This window comes from Capricornis sumatraensis, chromosome 1, assembly GCF_032405125.1.
Source record: "Capricornis sumatraensis isolate serow.1 chromosome 1, serow.2, whole genome shotgun sequence".
NCBI classification, from domain to species: Eukaryota; Metazoa; Chordata; class Mammalia; order Artiodactyla; family Bovidae; genus Capricornis; species Capricornis sumatraensis.
Window position 1 is genome coordinate 148,050,567 of NC_091069.1, and position 16,471 is coordinate 148,067,037.

General features: G+C 37.6%; 1 protein-coding gene and 1 pseudogene across 1 annotated transcript in view; both read left to right on the forward strand.

Moving 5' to 3' along the window:
- Positions 1–16,471, forward strand: part of EPHA6 (EPH receptor A6) — a 971,878-nt gene that overhangs the window by 397,864 nt on the left and 557,543 nt on the right. The window lies entirely within an intron of this gene.
- Positions 8,942–14,571, forward strand: LOC138091206 (small ribosomal subunit protein uS2-like; annotated as a pseudogene).

Consider the following 16,471-nt stretch of genomic DNA (forward strand, 5'->3'; position numbering starts at 1 on the left):
AGTCAAGTGGGCCTTAGGAAGTATCACTCTGAAAAAAGCTAGTGGAGGTGACAGGATTCCAGCTGAGCTATTTCAAATCCTAAAAGATGATGCTGTGAAAGTGTGGCACTCAGTATGCCAGGAAATTTGGAAAACTCAGCTGTGGCCACAGGACTGGAAAAGGTCAGTTTTCATCCCAATCCAAAAAAAGGCAATGCCAAAGAATGCTCAAACTACCACACAATTGCACTCACCTCAAATGCTAGCAAAGTAATGCTCAAAATTCTCCAAGCCAGGCTTCAGAAATGCATGAACCGTGAATGTCCAGATGTTCAATCTGGTTTTCGAAAAGGCAGAGGAACCAGAGATCAAATTGCCAAGATCTGCTGGATCCTCAAAAAAGCAAGAGAGTTCCAGAAAAACATCTATTTCTGCTTTATTGACTATGCCAAAGCCTTTGACTGTGTGCGTCACAATAACATGTGGAAAATTCTAAGAGATTGGAGTATCAGACCCCTGACCTGCCTCTTGAAAAATCTGCATGCAGGTCAGGAAGCAACAGTTAGAACTGGACATGGAACAACAGCCTAGTTCCAAATAGGAAAAGGAGTGTGTCAAGGCTGTATACTGTCACCCTCCATATTGAACTTACATGCAGAGTACATCATAATAAACACTGTGCAAGATCAAGCACAAGCTGGAATCACGATTGCCAGGAGAAATATCAATAATCTTAGCTATGCAGATGACACCGCCCTTATGACAGAAAGTGAAGAAGAACTAAAGAGTCTCTTTATGAAAGTGAAAGAGAAAAGTGAAAAGTTGGCTTAAAGCTCAACATTCAGAAAACTAAGATCATGACATCCAGTCCCATCACTTCATGGCAAATAGATGGGGAAACAGTGGAAACCATGGCAGACTATTTTGGGGGGGCTCCAAAATCACTGCAGATGGTGACTGTAGCCATGAAATTAAAAGACGCTTACTCCTTGAAAGGAAAGTTATGACCAACCCACACAACATATTAAAAAGCAGAGACATTACTTTGCCAACAAAGGTCCATCTAGCCAAAACTATGTTTTATCCAGTAGTCACATATGGATGTGAGATTTGGACCATAGAGAAAGCTGAGAGCTGAAGAATTGATGCTTTTGAACTGTGGTGTTAGAGAAGACTCTTGAGAGTCCTTTCCATCCTAAAGGATATAAGTTCTGAATATTCATTGGAAGGACAGATGTTGAAGATGAAACTCCAATACTTTGGCCACCTGTTATGAAGAGCTAACTCATTTGAAAAGACCCTGATGCTGAGAAAGATTGGAGGCGGCAGGAGAAGGGGACGAAGGAGGATAATATGGTTGGATGGCATCACTGACTCAATGGACATGAGTTTGAGTAAACTCCAAGAGTTGATGATGGACAAGGAGATCTTCCCTGCTGCAGTCATGGGGTGACAAAGTGTCGGACATGATTGAGCAACTCAACTGAACTGATAGTATTATGTTATACATTTTTAATTCTTTTGTTGGAAAATGGCTATTCATTTACGATATACATGACTGGGGATATTTGGTTTAACCATTACAGCTGATTTCCTGACTATTTGAGTATGAGAGTTTCTTTCTTGGACATTGTAAATTTTTGTAGAATGCTTGACCTTAAAACTTATGGATAGAATATTTATCCATTGCTTATAATGAGCTAGGAAACAACTGATATATAAATTATTTTGCACATCCCAACAGTTAGGTCTGTTATCATCTCATTTTACAGATGAGTAAATTCAGATTTACAGTTGTTAAATAAGGCAATATATTTCAGCCAGTGAAAGTGAAAGTCTAAGTTGTGTCTGACTCTTTGCTACCCCATGGACTGGATAGTCCATGGAATTCTACAGGTCAGAATACTGGAGTGGATAACTTTTCCCTTCTCCAGGGGATTGTAATATACTTAAATAAGAAATATTATATTTTGATAATATTGGTTGAAATAGGATCTGAATTATAATGGCAAAAGCCCCCAATTTTATCACAGTGATAGACACATCATTAAGTATATTAAAAATAGTTAATAAATATGTTTAAATTGTACTTAATCTCAACCTTATTCTTTGTCCAGACTATTTCTTAAAATCATATGTCTTCACAATGTAGTGTTTCCTTCTTTCACCACTACCACTCTTCTTTAGTTGCTAAATATTCTCCAGATCAAGGCCTTAGTCTCCCAACCGGTCCTAACACTTCACATCTCACATCTCTTTAATACATTTTGTGCACTGTTAGAAGACTCCAGTTTAAATAAACTTGCATCCATTTTTTCAAATGTTTCTGTATCTGTTAATTAATATAAACTTCTTTAAGCTGTCTTATAAGACTTCTAATAACCATCCCCCTTTAACTACTTTCTATCTCTCTTCTTTCCACTGTCATTTCTTCATTTTATCAAAGTTGGCATCCTCTTTTATTTGGAAGTTTCATTTCCAGATTATTTTTCTTTCATTCTTAATCTTATTCTACCTTTCTACAGAAAAAGTCCAGTTAAAATGCCACAACTCTAGGCCAATTTAATCTACTCCACCTGACATTAATGTGTTTCTTCTTGAAACACCAGGCCTTTATCATCTGTACCATTTGTGATGTAATCACATAGTGACTAATATCATCATATAACTTGAAGTGTATAGTCATTACCTTTTCAGGGACTGGGTCTTATACTACCTGTACCATTGACTTCTCTATTATATGTTGAGTGCATAATAACTGCAGATAGTTATACATTTACCAAAGTTGCTCCACTTGAATATAATCAAAGGTGACTGTACTTGAAAATGCACAGCAGAATCCTCTATGACCCACCTCCCAGAATATTGGAAATAAAAGCAAAAATAAACAAATGGGACCTAATTAAAATTAAAAGCTTCTGCACAACAAAGGAAACTATAAGCAAGCTGAAAAGACAGCCTTCAGAATGGGAGATAATAATAGCAAATGAAGCAACTGATAAAGATTTAATCTCAAAAATATAGAAGCAACTCCTACAGCTCGATTCCAGAAAAATAAACGGCCCAATCAAAAAATGGGCCAAAGAACTCAACAGACATTTCTCCACAGAAGACATACAGATGGCTAACAAACACATGAAAAGATGCTCAACATCACTCATAATCAGAGAAATGCAAATCAAAACCACAATGAGGTACCATTTCATGCCAGTCAGAATGGCTGCTATCCAAAAGTCTACAAGCAATTAATGCTGGAGAGGATGTGGAGAAAAGGGAACCCTCTTATACTGTTGGTGGGAATGGAAATTAGTACAGCTACTATGGAGAACCGTGTGGAGATTCCTTAAAAAACTCAAAATAGAACTGCCTTATGACCCAGCAATCCCACTGCTGGGCATACACACCGAGGAAACCAGAATTGAAAGAGATATGTGTACCTCAATGTTCATCACAGCACTGTTTATAATAGCCAGGACATAGAAACAACCTAGATGTCCATCAGCAGACAAATGGATAAGAAAGCTGTGGTACATATACACACTGGAGTATTACTCAGCCATTAAAAAGAATACATTTGAATCAGTTCTAATGAGGTGGATGAAACTAGAGCCTATTATACAGAGTGAAGTAAGCCAGAAAGAAAAACACCAATACAGTATAATCAACACATATATATGGAATTTAGAAAGATGGTAACGATAACCCTGTATGCAAGACAGCAAAAGAGACACAGTTTTTTTTACTCTGTGGGAGAGGGCAAGGGTGGGATGATTTGGGAGAATGGCATTGAAACATGTATATTATCATATTTGAAACAAATCACCAGTCTAGGTTCGATGCAGGATACAGGATGCTCAGGGCTGGTGCACTGGGATGAACCAGAAGGATGGGATGTGGAGGGAGGTAGGAGGGGGGTTCAGGATGGGGAACACATGTACACCCATGGCAAATTCATGTCAATTTATGGCAAACCAATACAATATTGTATTGTATTAGCCTCCAATTAAAATAAATAAATTTATATTAAAAAATGCAGTATCAGCTAAATGGTTTTTGCAACAGAATTGTTATTTTTATATTAATTCTACAGTTTGTAAAGGTGCAAAAAATGAAAATTACATATGCATTTAAATTAAAACATTCAATCAAACATGAGAGCTGAATATGTTCATCAACATGTCAATTTGAGGCAAGAGTTCCAAAATTGCAGGTTTCAAAATAAAAGCCTATACTAAATTTAGGATAAATTTTCTAAATAGTGCTTGAATGTGATATTTCTTTAATAAGGGATGCAATAAAGTACTATGTTAATTCCAGGTGCTTTGCAAGTGTTCCTGCCCTGTTAAAAAAAACTGTATCAGAATACTAATAATTTTGTAATACTAACCATTAAATTACAAACTAATACATTTGTAATATTTAAATTTTGTTTTATAAGTCAAAGAATATCAAAGACCACTAATTTAATCAGTTATTTAACAAATATTTATTGAGCACCCAATATGTACTAAGCACTGTGTTAGAGGATGAGAACTTTAACACATATATATTTTATTCTTGCAAGTGCTCACACACTATTGACTAGGTCATGGAATCAAACCACTGCAAAGAAAAAAAAAACCTGCTATAATGTAGGCATGTGAAATATTATAATATGCACTTGCAGCAGAGAGCAAAGACAGACAAATTTGTGTATGTTCGTAGTGCAGTCACTTGGTCCAATAGCTTCTTTGACCTTAGTGTCTAGAATGTCCCAATTTAAGGAAATCTGACCATCTGAACCACCAGAGAAGCCCATGTAAGTGTATTAAGTAGATTAATTAGAGTTTGGAGTTGCATAAATGAAAGTCTGCTGAGAAGTGCTTTACTGTGTTTAAAATACTTATAAATATGTATACAGAGGATTTACACAAAACGATATATACAAAAGAATTACACAAAAATTTTGCATGTACACAGCTTCTGATTAATGGAATTTATAGCTCGGTATTAGCAAAGTTCTTCTGTGGTTCCTAGTTTTCAAATAAAAACACTTTTTAAAAGTTCATAAAATGTTGTAACTGGTTTTATAGTCCAACCTGTTTGTCATGAAAACTGGATTATCCAAACACCAGCTTATATATGATCTGCCTGGGTGTAAATACTTACTGGGAAATTCAGGCTCTGGCCAAGAGCATTAATATATGGAATTGTTCTACTTGTGTAGAACTAGATACAAGCCAAATAAAGAGGCCATATTCTGATCAGACACGTGACATCTGTGCATCTGTAAAACCTGCACATCTTAGTTTCTGCTAAGAAACTAAGCCATATAGAGCTGTTGAACGCAATGAATCTTGAGTGTATGCTGTTCACAGGCTATGAATTCACAGGCTATGAATCTTGAGTGTATGCTGTTACTGCATACAACGTTTCACCCTTGACTGCATCCTTGTGATCCATAAGAATCTGTCATAGCCAAACCATACTAGATCAATATTGGTACTCTACTCATACTAGATAGAAGATGCTGTTCCAGTGTGCTTCAATTCAGCATTTCCAGAACATTTCAGTGAAATGTAAACCAAGGTTTTGTAAGTTATTTTAAAATATTAATAGAAAGGAAGTAAATAAAGTACTATTTAGTACACCATTAGTTGTTATTCAACATACAAACATGGGAATAGAAGCAGGGATCAAGATCAAAGAGTAGGAAGAACCTGAGCTCACCTCCCCTGGCAAACATCAAAACTAGAACTATATATAGAGCAAATATTACCAAACAGGGGTCATTTTGTCCAGTGCACAGCAAGCCAAAACACTGGGACATAGAGTTTACCCCAAAGAGAGAGTTTATTCACAAGGCAGCCAAGTGAGGAAATATAAGAACTGGTCTCAAATCCACCTTCCTGAAAGCCAGAGGCTCGAGGTTCTTATGGGATAAAGAATAAAGAAGTTAGGAGGTCTGAGGCATGAGGCGTGTGGGAAAAAGTGATTGAAAAAAAAAATGTGATAATTGCTGTTCTGTGCAGCCATAAGGAAGCCACAGGCCTCTGCATATTCAAAAGAATATTCGTGCATGCCCCATTGAAAAGTTAGTGGTCTTAACTAGCTCAGCCAAACTAGACACTTTTGCTGCTGCTGCTAAGTCACTTCAGTCGTGTCCGACTCTGTGTGACCCCATAGACGGCAGCCCACCAGGCTCCCCCATCCCTGGGATTCTCCAGGCAAGAACACTGGAGTGGGTTGCCATTTCCTCCAATGCATAAAAGTGAAAAGTGAAAATGAAGTCGCTCAGTCCTGTCCGACTCTTAGCGACCCCATGGACTGAAGCCCACCAGGCTCCTCCGTCCATGGGATTTTCCAGGCAAGAGTACTGGAGTGGGGTGCCATTGCCTTCTCCAAAACTAGACACAGAAGACTCCAAGTTCTGGAAAATAGCTTAGGCAAACATCTTATCATTTATGCTCCATGTCACGTGGAGGATTTGCATGTCTTTTGTAGCAGAAATTACAACGACCTTGATTACTAAAGGTGGGTTACAGGTGAAATGAGTATAACTAATGATTACCGATGGTTTTATGACTACTCACTGAGAATAACCTGAAGATTAGCAACAGCTCTACAACCAAGGCTGTACTGGGGGGGGGGGGGGGGGGAGAACACGGAGTCTAGTAGAAGGGATAGAAATCATTTAGTGGAGGCCTGCACCCTGCATGGATGACTCAGAAGAGGAGGGGGCATCACAGGGCCACGGATTCATCCTTCCTAGGGAACAAGGCTTTTCAGCCACATATGAGGAGCCCTAGCAACAGGTGAATGGACAAAGAAAATGTGGTATAATATATATATATATGGGAATATTACTCAGCCATTAAGAAGAATGAAATTTAGCCATTTGTAAAAACATGGATGAACCCTGAAAGTATTAAGTTAGTGAAAGAAGCCTGAGATTGAAAGATAAATATTGAATGTTTTCACTTATAGGTAGAATCTAAAGAAATAAATGAAAGAATATAGCAAAACAAAAACAGACTTACAGAGAGCAAGTGGTTACCAGTTGAGGGAGGAAAGGGAAGACAGGAAGAGTAAGGGAAGAAAATTAAGAAGTACAAAGTACTAGGTATAAAATTAAATCCAATGACATAATATACAGTACAGTGAATATGGCCAATACTTAACTTTATATGGATTACAAAAATATTGAATAACCATTGTACACCTGAAACTAATATAAGTGAACTATACTTCAATAAAACAATTTACAAACATAATTGCAAAATTAAATATGAAGTAAAATTCAAAATATCATTATGAATTTCAGGTACTGCAGTTTAACTATAAAAACGAGGGCTACATATGGTGAAAAAACAATGGAAATTTCCATTCACAATTCAGCCAATGATGTAATGTAATCATCTCAAGTTTGTATGGAAAATAGGAAGTGATACTGTCTGAATTCTGACTTAAGGTGTTATAGATTCAACAAAAAAGTTTAGAAATTTTAAGTCATATTATAGTACTTTATCTTGATAATTTTTAAGAAAAGCAGATAAACATTTTTGAAGATCTGCTTTGCTAAGCTTTATAATATTCTCACATAATTTCAACTAATAAGTGTATTAATTATATATATATAATCCATAGAACTTATGTTTGATCCTCTGCTCTATCTATAGTACTGTCTCACTGCAATGCCATACATAGAAACCTTATTTTTAAGTAATTTGCAATATAGTGGAAAAGACATGCCTTTTTATATAGAACTAGAAATAGCAAATATCAAAATGCAGAATTCAGGTGATAATTTCAGTGGTAGGTTACAAAGGAAGAGAAAAAACAAATATTGCTAGGAGTAAAAGTATGTATATATAGTATATATTTGTATGTGCATGTTTTTGTATACACATCTATTTTTATATAGCAATGAGCATTGTTCCAAAGTTTAGACTTAAGAATCAAAACCCTGTCTTCAAACACTGACTTGTTCATCTATCATCTCTGTGACATGGAACAACTATTAAAGACTTTGTCTCTTCATTTGTACAATGAAAATATTAATATTTACATCACTGAATATTTTGTAAGAGTTAAATATAGTAATGTTTATAAAATACCAATTTGTAGTAGACAATAAATTGTGATTATTATATCAATATGCTTAGTAATTCTTTAAAAATAAATTATCTTGTTAGTAAAAAAATTATAGCATATTGTTTAATAATTTTTACATTAGTTTTTTTATACTGTTCAACTATAAAAATACCATAAATACATGACAGCAGGACATTCACAATTGTCAGTTTGAAGAATGGATTGTAAGTTTGTTGCTAAGCCAGCAGAAAATATGGTTGTCAAACTTTACTGACGTGTCAGAGTATATGATACTTAGAGCAGTGATGAGTGAGTTTGATCAAAATGCTGAAATCACGCATACAGGCCATTTTATGATGAGTCTATTCTTCAATTCTATGTTGAAAGATAAAATGTCTTGCTTACTTTTTCCATAAAATGAAGGGTTATATGTACATAAAGCATTTTTTATGAAAAAAAAAAGTGTTGTGGAATACATTTTTATTTCTAATGGTCTGAATAAAGCTATATTTATTTTGCTTCTTACCAAAAAGGAAAGTTCCCAAGAGAACATAAAGCCATCAATTAAAACTATCTCTGTCAACTAAATCCCACGAAAGTGGGATTTATTTTTAGGTACAGCAGTTATTTATAACCCAAAGACCATCACTGATTGTCCTTTAAAAGTTGTGGTTCAATCTTTCACTGCCCTAGATAACAAAGCAGGCATGCTGTTCCAACTACAACAGGTACATAATGTACTCTATGATGAGAACTCAAGAGATTGGTTCTTCCACCATATGACCTTCAGCAAGTGTCCCAGACCCTCAGATCTTCATAAGAAAGTCCCCAAAACTTAGTGACTTTAAACAACAACAAACATTTGTTTTTACTTGTAAAGTTGAGCAAGATGCAGCTAGGACAGTTCATCTCTGTTTCAGGCTGCATTATCTGGGGCAGCTTTACCGGGGCCTGGAACATCTACATCCCAGGTAGGCCAGTAACCTGGCTGACAGGGTGATGATGCCAGATAACTGGGAGCTCAGCACAGCCATGCACCAAAGACGTGGGCCTCTTCATGGCTGCTTGACCTTCCCCTTGGCATGGTGGCTAGCTTCTAAAAGTAACCATCCCGAAAGAAACAGGCGGAGTCTCTATCACCTTCTATGACTTTGCCTAGAAACTCACTGTAATTACAAGCCTGAGCTCTTTATGGGGAAGGGTCAGTCAGTTCAGTCTCACAGTCATGCCCAACTCTTTGTGACCCCAAGGACTGCAGCTCACCAGTCTTCCCTGTCCATCACCAGCTCCCAGAGCTTGCTCAAACTCAAGTCCATCAAATCAGTGATGCCATCCAACCATCTCATCCTCTGCCGTCTCCTTCTCCTCCTGCCTTCGATCTTTCCCAGAATCAGGGTTTTTTCTAACGAGTCAGTTCTTTGCATCAGGTGGCCCAAGTATTGGAGTTTCAGCTTCAGCATCAGTCCTTCCATTAAATATTCAGGACTGATTTCCTTAAGAATGGACTGGTTTGATCTCCTTGAGTCTAAGGGACTCTCAAGAGTCTTCTCCAATGCCACAGTTCAAAAGCATCAATTCTTCGGCGTTCAGCTTTCTTTATAGTCCAGCTCTCATATCCATACATGACTACTGGAAAAACCATAGCTTTAACTGGATGGATTTTTGTCGGCAAAGTAATGTCTGCTTTATAATGAGGCAGAGCATCTATCGACATTGTCAGAAGGAAATATAGAGTGAGAAGTATTGTTAGAGACATTTTTGGAAAACACAGTCTGCCATAGCAAGATGTTATACTTTGATTAATTTCAGTTTCTTCATCTTCATAATAATATGCTAGGCACCCTTCTGATTACTATGTGTATTAATTCATTAAATACTCACATTAACCTCTCAGCTAGGTGCCTCATTTTACAGATGAGGAAAAAGATGCACAGAAAAATAAGCTGCCTGAAGTGACAGAGTTAGTAAAATACAGGAGAACTCAGAGCCATGTAATCTAGTTCCAAAAGTCACACTCTTTATTATCCTTTGTAACTAATTTTTGTATAAAAAATTATATAGAAATGTATAGAATTATAAAAATATATAGAAAGAGTTTTGCACATCAGACCTATTTTGAATGTTCAATAATTATAAATGGTTTTGCTGTAGCTATTATTACTCTTGCATCATACAGTGGATCACAAGGTGTTTTCTCTTTGACAGTGGTTTTACTTACTCAGAAAAGTAGATTTACTCTGACTTAAGGAATATGCAAAAAATGGAATACTGACAGAAAAAGTTGAAAACTGATATTACTAGATGTCTAGAAAAAATAGTGAAATAGAAATAAGAATCTGTGATAAGAGACTAAAATTTTAAACAGGATCTTATTTCAGAATACCTGAAAATAAGATGATAGACTCAGTAGGCACACTTTTTAAAAGCACTGCTAAATAGCAAGGAAGTAGTATTCAGGCAGACTTTATTTTGGTTGACTAAAATACACCTAAGAACACCAAATGAAATAAAAATAGTATAAGGAAATGAATGTTAGAACACTTAAAAAATGCTAAGTTTTTTTAGGAAAAACTGTGGTTAGCTTTTTATTTTGTGCCATTATTATTATTAGATTCTATTCAAACTGGTATAAAAATAAATATGGTGTCTAATCCTAAAAACTGCTAATATAAACCTTTGTTCCCCATACCTTATCTGAACTTTCAGAATAAAAACACTTACCTTACTTTCATACTAGAAATGGCTTTAGAATTGTAATTCCACATGTTGTCTGTCTCAGACTATTGAAGTATTTATGACATTATTTTCCTTGTAATGCTGTGTTCTTTTGAGAGTTGCTTATCTCAAATAAAAATACAGTTTAAAATTATTTTAATATAAATTATTAATCTGTGAATGATAAAAATGATGGGAGGCAGAACTAAGATATGTGTATCTACTTTATACTAGTTAAAGGCAACTTATGTAGGTTTGCAGTATATATGCCTATTTATGTTATAATTTTTGTGTCTTGTAGACAAACAAATAAAAGAAGAGTCTATCTTCTATATTGATGTCATCTCTTACCTAACCAAAAGTTTAAAACTTCTAGTCTGAGACCTGGGTAATAGTCTTTTGGTTCATTTCTCAAAGTCTTTGTTGAATAGAATCAGTTCCAAGTATGTGTAGTTTGGGAACAAGCCCAGAGGTTCATAAACAAGTATGGGGATTGCTTTCCCAAACTCTGGTCTCTCCGTGTTCTTCCTAATACTTTCTGAATCCCTCAAACTCCTCTTCAAGGTCCTTTGTCTAGAAAGCTAGTTGGGGCTTTCTTTGTTCTCTGCTGTGCACTTCTGCAACTGGATCTACATCCAGGACCAAGTAGAGGAGGACAGAAGGAAAAAAATGCAATGAAGGTTGACACCACCCTCTCAGAACCACAGCTTCAGTGAAGGAGGAAGAAGATTTTTCCTTCTTGGGAATTTTGTCTTCTGTGAGCTCCCATTACTGACCACCACCACCAGCCTACAACACAATTACTTGAGGTCTGGGCATGAGAGAACAGGAAAAGAGAGAAAGAGGGAAGGGATATATTCCTAATTCTCTCCTGAATATTAGGAATTCCATTTCCCACTTCCAGAGACAAGGTGAGCTGGAGCTCTGTGACCTGGTGGCCACTTCCAGGTTTCCAGTCCATTCAGCTGAGGCTCCAGCCCAAGCACCAGGGAAAAGAGGAAGGAGAGAAGGGGGAAAGACTGGCAAATTCATAGCCAGCTCGGTAGTACCACAAATTTTGGTTTTCTCCATTAGGCCTGGTTCTACTTACTTTTCAGAGTCCTCACACTTGAGAATCCTTTGGACTGCAAGGAGATCCAACCAGTCCATTCTGAAGGAGATCAGCCCTGGGATTTCTTTGAAGGGACTGATGCTGAAGCTGAAACTCCAGTACTTTGGCCACCTCATGTGAAGAGTTGACTCACTGGAAAAGACCCTGATGCTGAGAGGGATTGGGGGCTGGAGGAAAAGGGGATGACCGAGGATGAGATGGCTGGATGGCATCACTGACTCGATGGATGTGAGTCTGAGTGAACTCCGGGAGTTGGTGATGGACAGGGAGGCCTGGTGTGCTGCGATTCATGGGGTCCCAAAGAGTCGGACACAACTGAGCAACTGAACTGAACTGAACTGAACAGTTGCTGAGGTGGGCAAGTGGGGTGGTACTGTGCCCAGATTCAAGAGAAAGTCCACTTTAAACAATTCTTTGGTGGAAGTAAATTAGAATTCATGACAGGATAGTTTATGTACATTATCCTCATGAGTACTTTATAGTAGCTCCCCTGAAAGGAAAATTAGGTTGAATATCTTGAAGCATAATCCACATTTTATTATTAGTAGACTTGTATTTGGTCTTGAAATTTTCCTTCAGTATTTATTAATAGATTATTAATAGAAAAACACAAAATATTTGTGCTTATTTAACCTTAAGTTTTAGGGGTTTTCCTTTTGTTATTATTTTTCAATTATCTGATCTTCTCTGCCTTCTCTGCTTACATGACAGCAAATTTTAATTTTTATAACTGCAGAATAATATCTAGGAAAACAGTAATGAGACTGCCTATCCCAGTTTATTAAATTTCCTGAGTTCTAATGTTTTAGAAATGATGCACATCACATATTTTACTACTAAGTCATTCAGGTTTATCTAAACTTACAGACTATTGAGCACCTATGAGGGAAAAGCAGTCTATTATATTAATATTAGTTCCTGTCAGACAATACACAATTGAATATTTCATCAGATGGTAAGCAGTGCACAACATGATATGCCAACCAGGATTTCTCAAGGTCCCTTGTCTTAAAGTTCTCTGATAGTATAGAAAACCTAAAAACATTGCTAGTAAAATATAGCTTAACAATTCAATTTTTGAAATATAGTATGTGTACGACAGGTCACACATTTCTTGATTTTGTTTTAGCAGACAAACCTGTGTGTGTGTGTGTGTGTGTGTGTGTGTGTGTGTGTTCAACTGTATTCCTATCAATACCCAGAGAATTTAATTTTCTGAAATTTCAGGTATCAATAAGTGAAATTATATGGCAAGGTATGTACTTCATTAATATTAGTGTTATTACAATAACTATACTCATTGTATGAACCTTTAATACAAGCTATTCTATAAAAATTGTTTTGTACTTTTTAATGTTACAACTCACCTTTTATTGTTATTTTAGGCAACCACTTAAAGTTCCTCAAATCATAAATGTATTTTTTAAATACACTGTGTATTAACTTAGATTATTTGGTAGCTTTAGATAGCTCTTTAGATAGCTTTAGATACCTCTCTGTGTATTAATTTAGATTATTTGGTAGCTCTTAGATTCTATGGTAGCTTTCGGTGCTACCCAGAGAGGGGTCCATACGGTGTTGTCCTGAATTCCTATCCTAACTTAAAGGAAAGCTTTCACAATGTCCGGAGCCCTTCAGTTCAGTTCAGTCGCTTAGTAGTGTCAGACTCTTTGCGACCCCCTGAATCGCAGCATGCCAGGCCTCCCTGTCCATCACCATCTCCCGGAGTTCACTCAGACTCACGTCCATCGGGTTGGTGATGCCATCCAGCCATCTCATCCTCTGTCATGCCCTTTTCCTCCTGTCCCCGGAGCCCTTGATGTCCTGCAAATGAAGGAGGAGGATGTCCTCAAATTCCTTACAGCAGGAACCCACTTAGGTGGCACCAACCTTGACTTCCAAATGGAACAGTACATCTACAAAAGGAAAAGTAATGGCATCTACATCATAAATCTGAAGAGGACCTGGGAGAAGCTTCTGTTGGTAGCTCGGGCCATTGTTGCCATTGAAAACCTGGCTGATGTCAGTGTCATATCCTCCAGGAATACTGGCCAGCAAGCTGTGCTGAAGGCTGCTGCTCCCACTGGAGCCACTCCTATCGCTGGCCGCTTCACTCCGGGAGCCTTCACTAACCAGATCCAGGCCGCGTTCAGGGAGCCAAGGCTTCTAGCGGTTACCGATCCCAGGGCTGACCACCAACCGCTCACAGAAGCCTCTTAATGTTAACCTGCCAACCATTGCTCTGTGTAACACAGACTCTCCTCTGTGCTGCGTGGACATTGCCATCCCATTCAACAACAAGGGAGCGCACTCATGTGCGCTGATGTGGTGGATACTCCCCCGGGAAGTTCTGTGCATGCGTGGCATCATCTCCCCGAGAACACCCGTGGGAGGTCATGCCGGACCTCTACTTCTACAGAGATCCTGAAGAGATTGAAAAGGAAGAGCAGGCAGCAGCTGAGAAAGCTGTGACCAAGGAGGAATTTCAGGGTGAATGGACTGCTCCAGCTCCAGAGTTCACTGCTACTCAGCCTGAGGTGACAGACTGGTCTGAAGGTGTGCAAGTGCCTTCCGTGCCTATTCAGCAGTTCCCCACTGAAGACTGGAGTGCTCAGCCTTCCACTGAAGACTGGTCTGCAGCTCCCACTGCTCAGGCCACTGAATGGGTAGGAACCACCACTGAGTGGTCGTAAGCTGTTCTTCCAAACACTTGTAGAACTTCCACGAACTTCCACCAAAATGGAAATTTGGTTGATGGAAAATAAACTGTTTCTAAAATATATATATATATATAGTAATTATATATTTATATGTTTTACATAGTCTATATATTTTACACATTATATATTTATATATTTTGCATTTTATAGATCCCTGCTGCCAAATTACATTGTTTTTATTTTTTAGCATTCATGATACTTTTATCAGTAATTATCTCCATCTCCTCAGCACACTTCACCAAAATGAGTAAGAGAATATAGAAGTTTTATACTAACAAAGGCAAAGCAAGGGAGGAGAAAATACATCACATGAGAATGATCAACATGTCAACAAAATTGCAGAAAATGAAAATCAAATGGAGAAGTGATAGCTCACTTAGCAATGGAACTTGTATGACTGTCTGTGGGGAGAGAAGCTACTTTCAATTTGTGCTGTTCTGTTGGGTATATACCAGTGAGTGGCATTGTCAGAAGAAATGTGTATGTTCCTCTGTAGTAGATACTATCAAATAACCCCCCCAAATGGTAGTGTCACTGTAAACTAAAATATAGAATTACTGTATATCTTCTTTATTCATTCTTCCATTGACAGAGACTGATTTTTTCCATATCTTGGCTATAGCGAATAATGTTGTAATAATGCTGTAGTGCAGGTAACTTTTTCATATCCTCTTTTCATTTCTTTTTAATATATACCCAGAAAAAGGATTGCTGGGTCACTTGGTAGGTCTATTTTTAATTTTCTGAAAAACAGCCATACTGTTTTCATATTAGCTATACTAACTTGCATTCCCACCGACAGTACACAAGGGTTCCCTTTTCTCAACATCCTTGCCATCAGGTATCTCTTCTCTTCTTGATAACTGCCATTCTAGCAGCTGTAAGACTACATGTCATTTTGGTTTTCATTTGCATTTCCCTGATGATTAGTTGTATTGAGCATCTTTTCCTGTACTTGTTGGCCGTTTGTATGTCTTCTTTAAAGAAAGGTCTATTCAGGTCCTCTGCCTATTTTTTAACTGGACATTTTTGGTTTTGTTATTATTGAGTTATATGAGCTGTTAATATATGTTAGGTATTATCAGTTTATCAGATATATTATTTTCAGATCTTTTGACCCATTCAGTCAGTTGCCTGTTCATTATTTTTACCTGTTTCTTTTGCTGTGCTGAAGGTTTTTAGTTTGATATAGTGCTACTTGCTTTTGTTGCTGGTGCTTTTGCTATAATATTAAAAAAAAAAATAATTGCCAAGACCAATATCAAGATCTTCTACTATGTTTTCTTCTAAAAGTTTTACAGTTTCAGGTCTTATTTTTTAGCCTCTAATCCATTTTGAGTTAATTATTGTGTGTAGTGTCTCAGTCAGTTCAGTTGCTCAGTCCTGTCTGACTCTTTGCAACCCCATGAATCGCAGCACGCCAGGCCTCCCTGTTCATCACCAACTCCCGGAGTTTACCCAAACTCATGTCCATCGAGTCGGTGAGGCCATCCAGCCATCTCATCCTCTGTTGTCCCCTTCTCCTCCTGCCCCCAATCCCTCCCAGCATCAGAGTCTTTTCCAGTGAGTCAACACTTCGAATGAGATGGCCAAAGTATTATAGTTTCAGCCTCAGCATCAGTCCTTCCAATGAACACCCAGGACTGATCTCCTTTAGGATGGACTGGTTGGATCTCCTTGCAGTCCAAGGGACTCTCAAGAATCTTCTCCAACAGCACAGTTCAAAATTCTTCGGCGCTCAGCTTTCTTCACAGGCCACCTCTCACATCCATACATGACCACTGGAAAAACCATAGCCTTGACTAGATGGACCTTTGTTGGCAAAGTAATGTCTCTGCTTTTTAATATGCTGTCTAGGTTGGTCATAACTTTC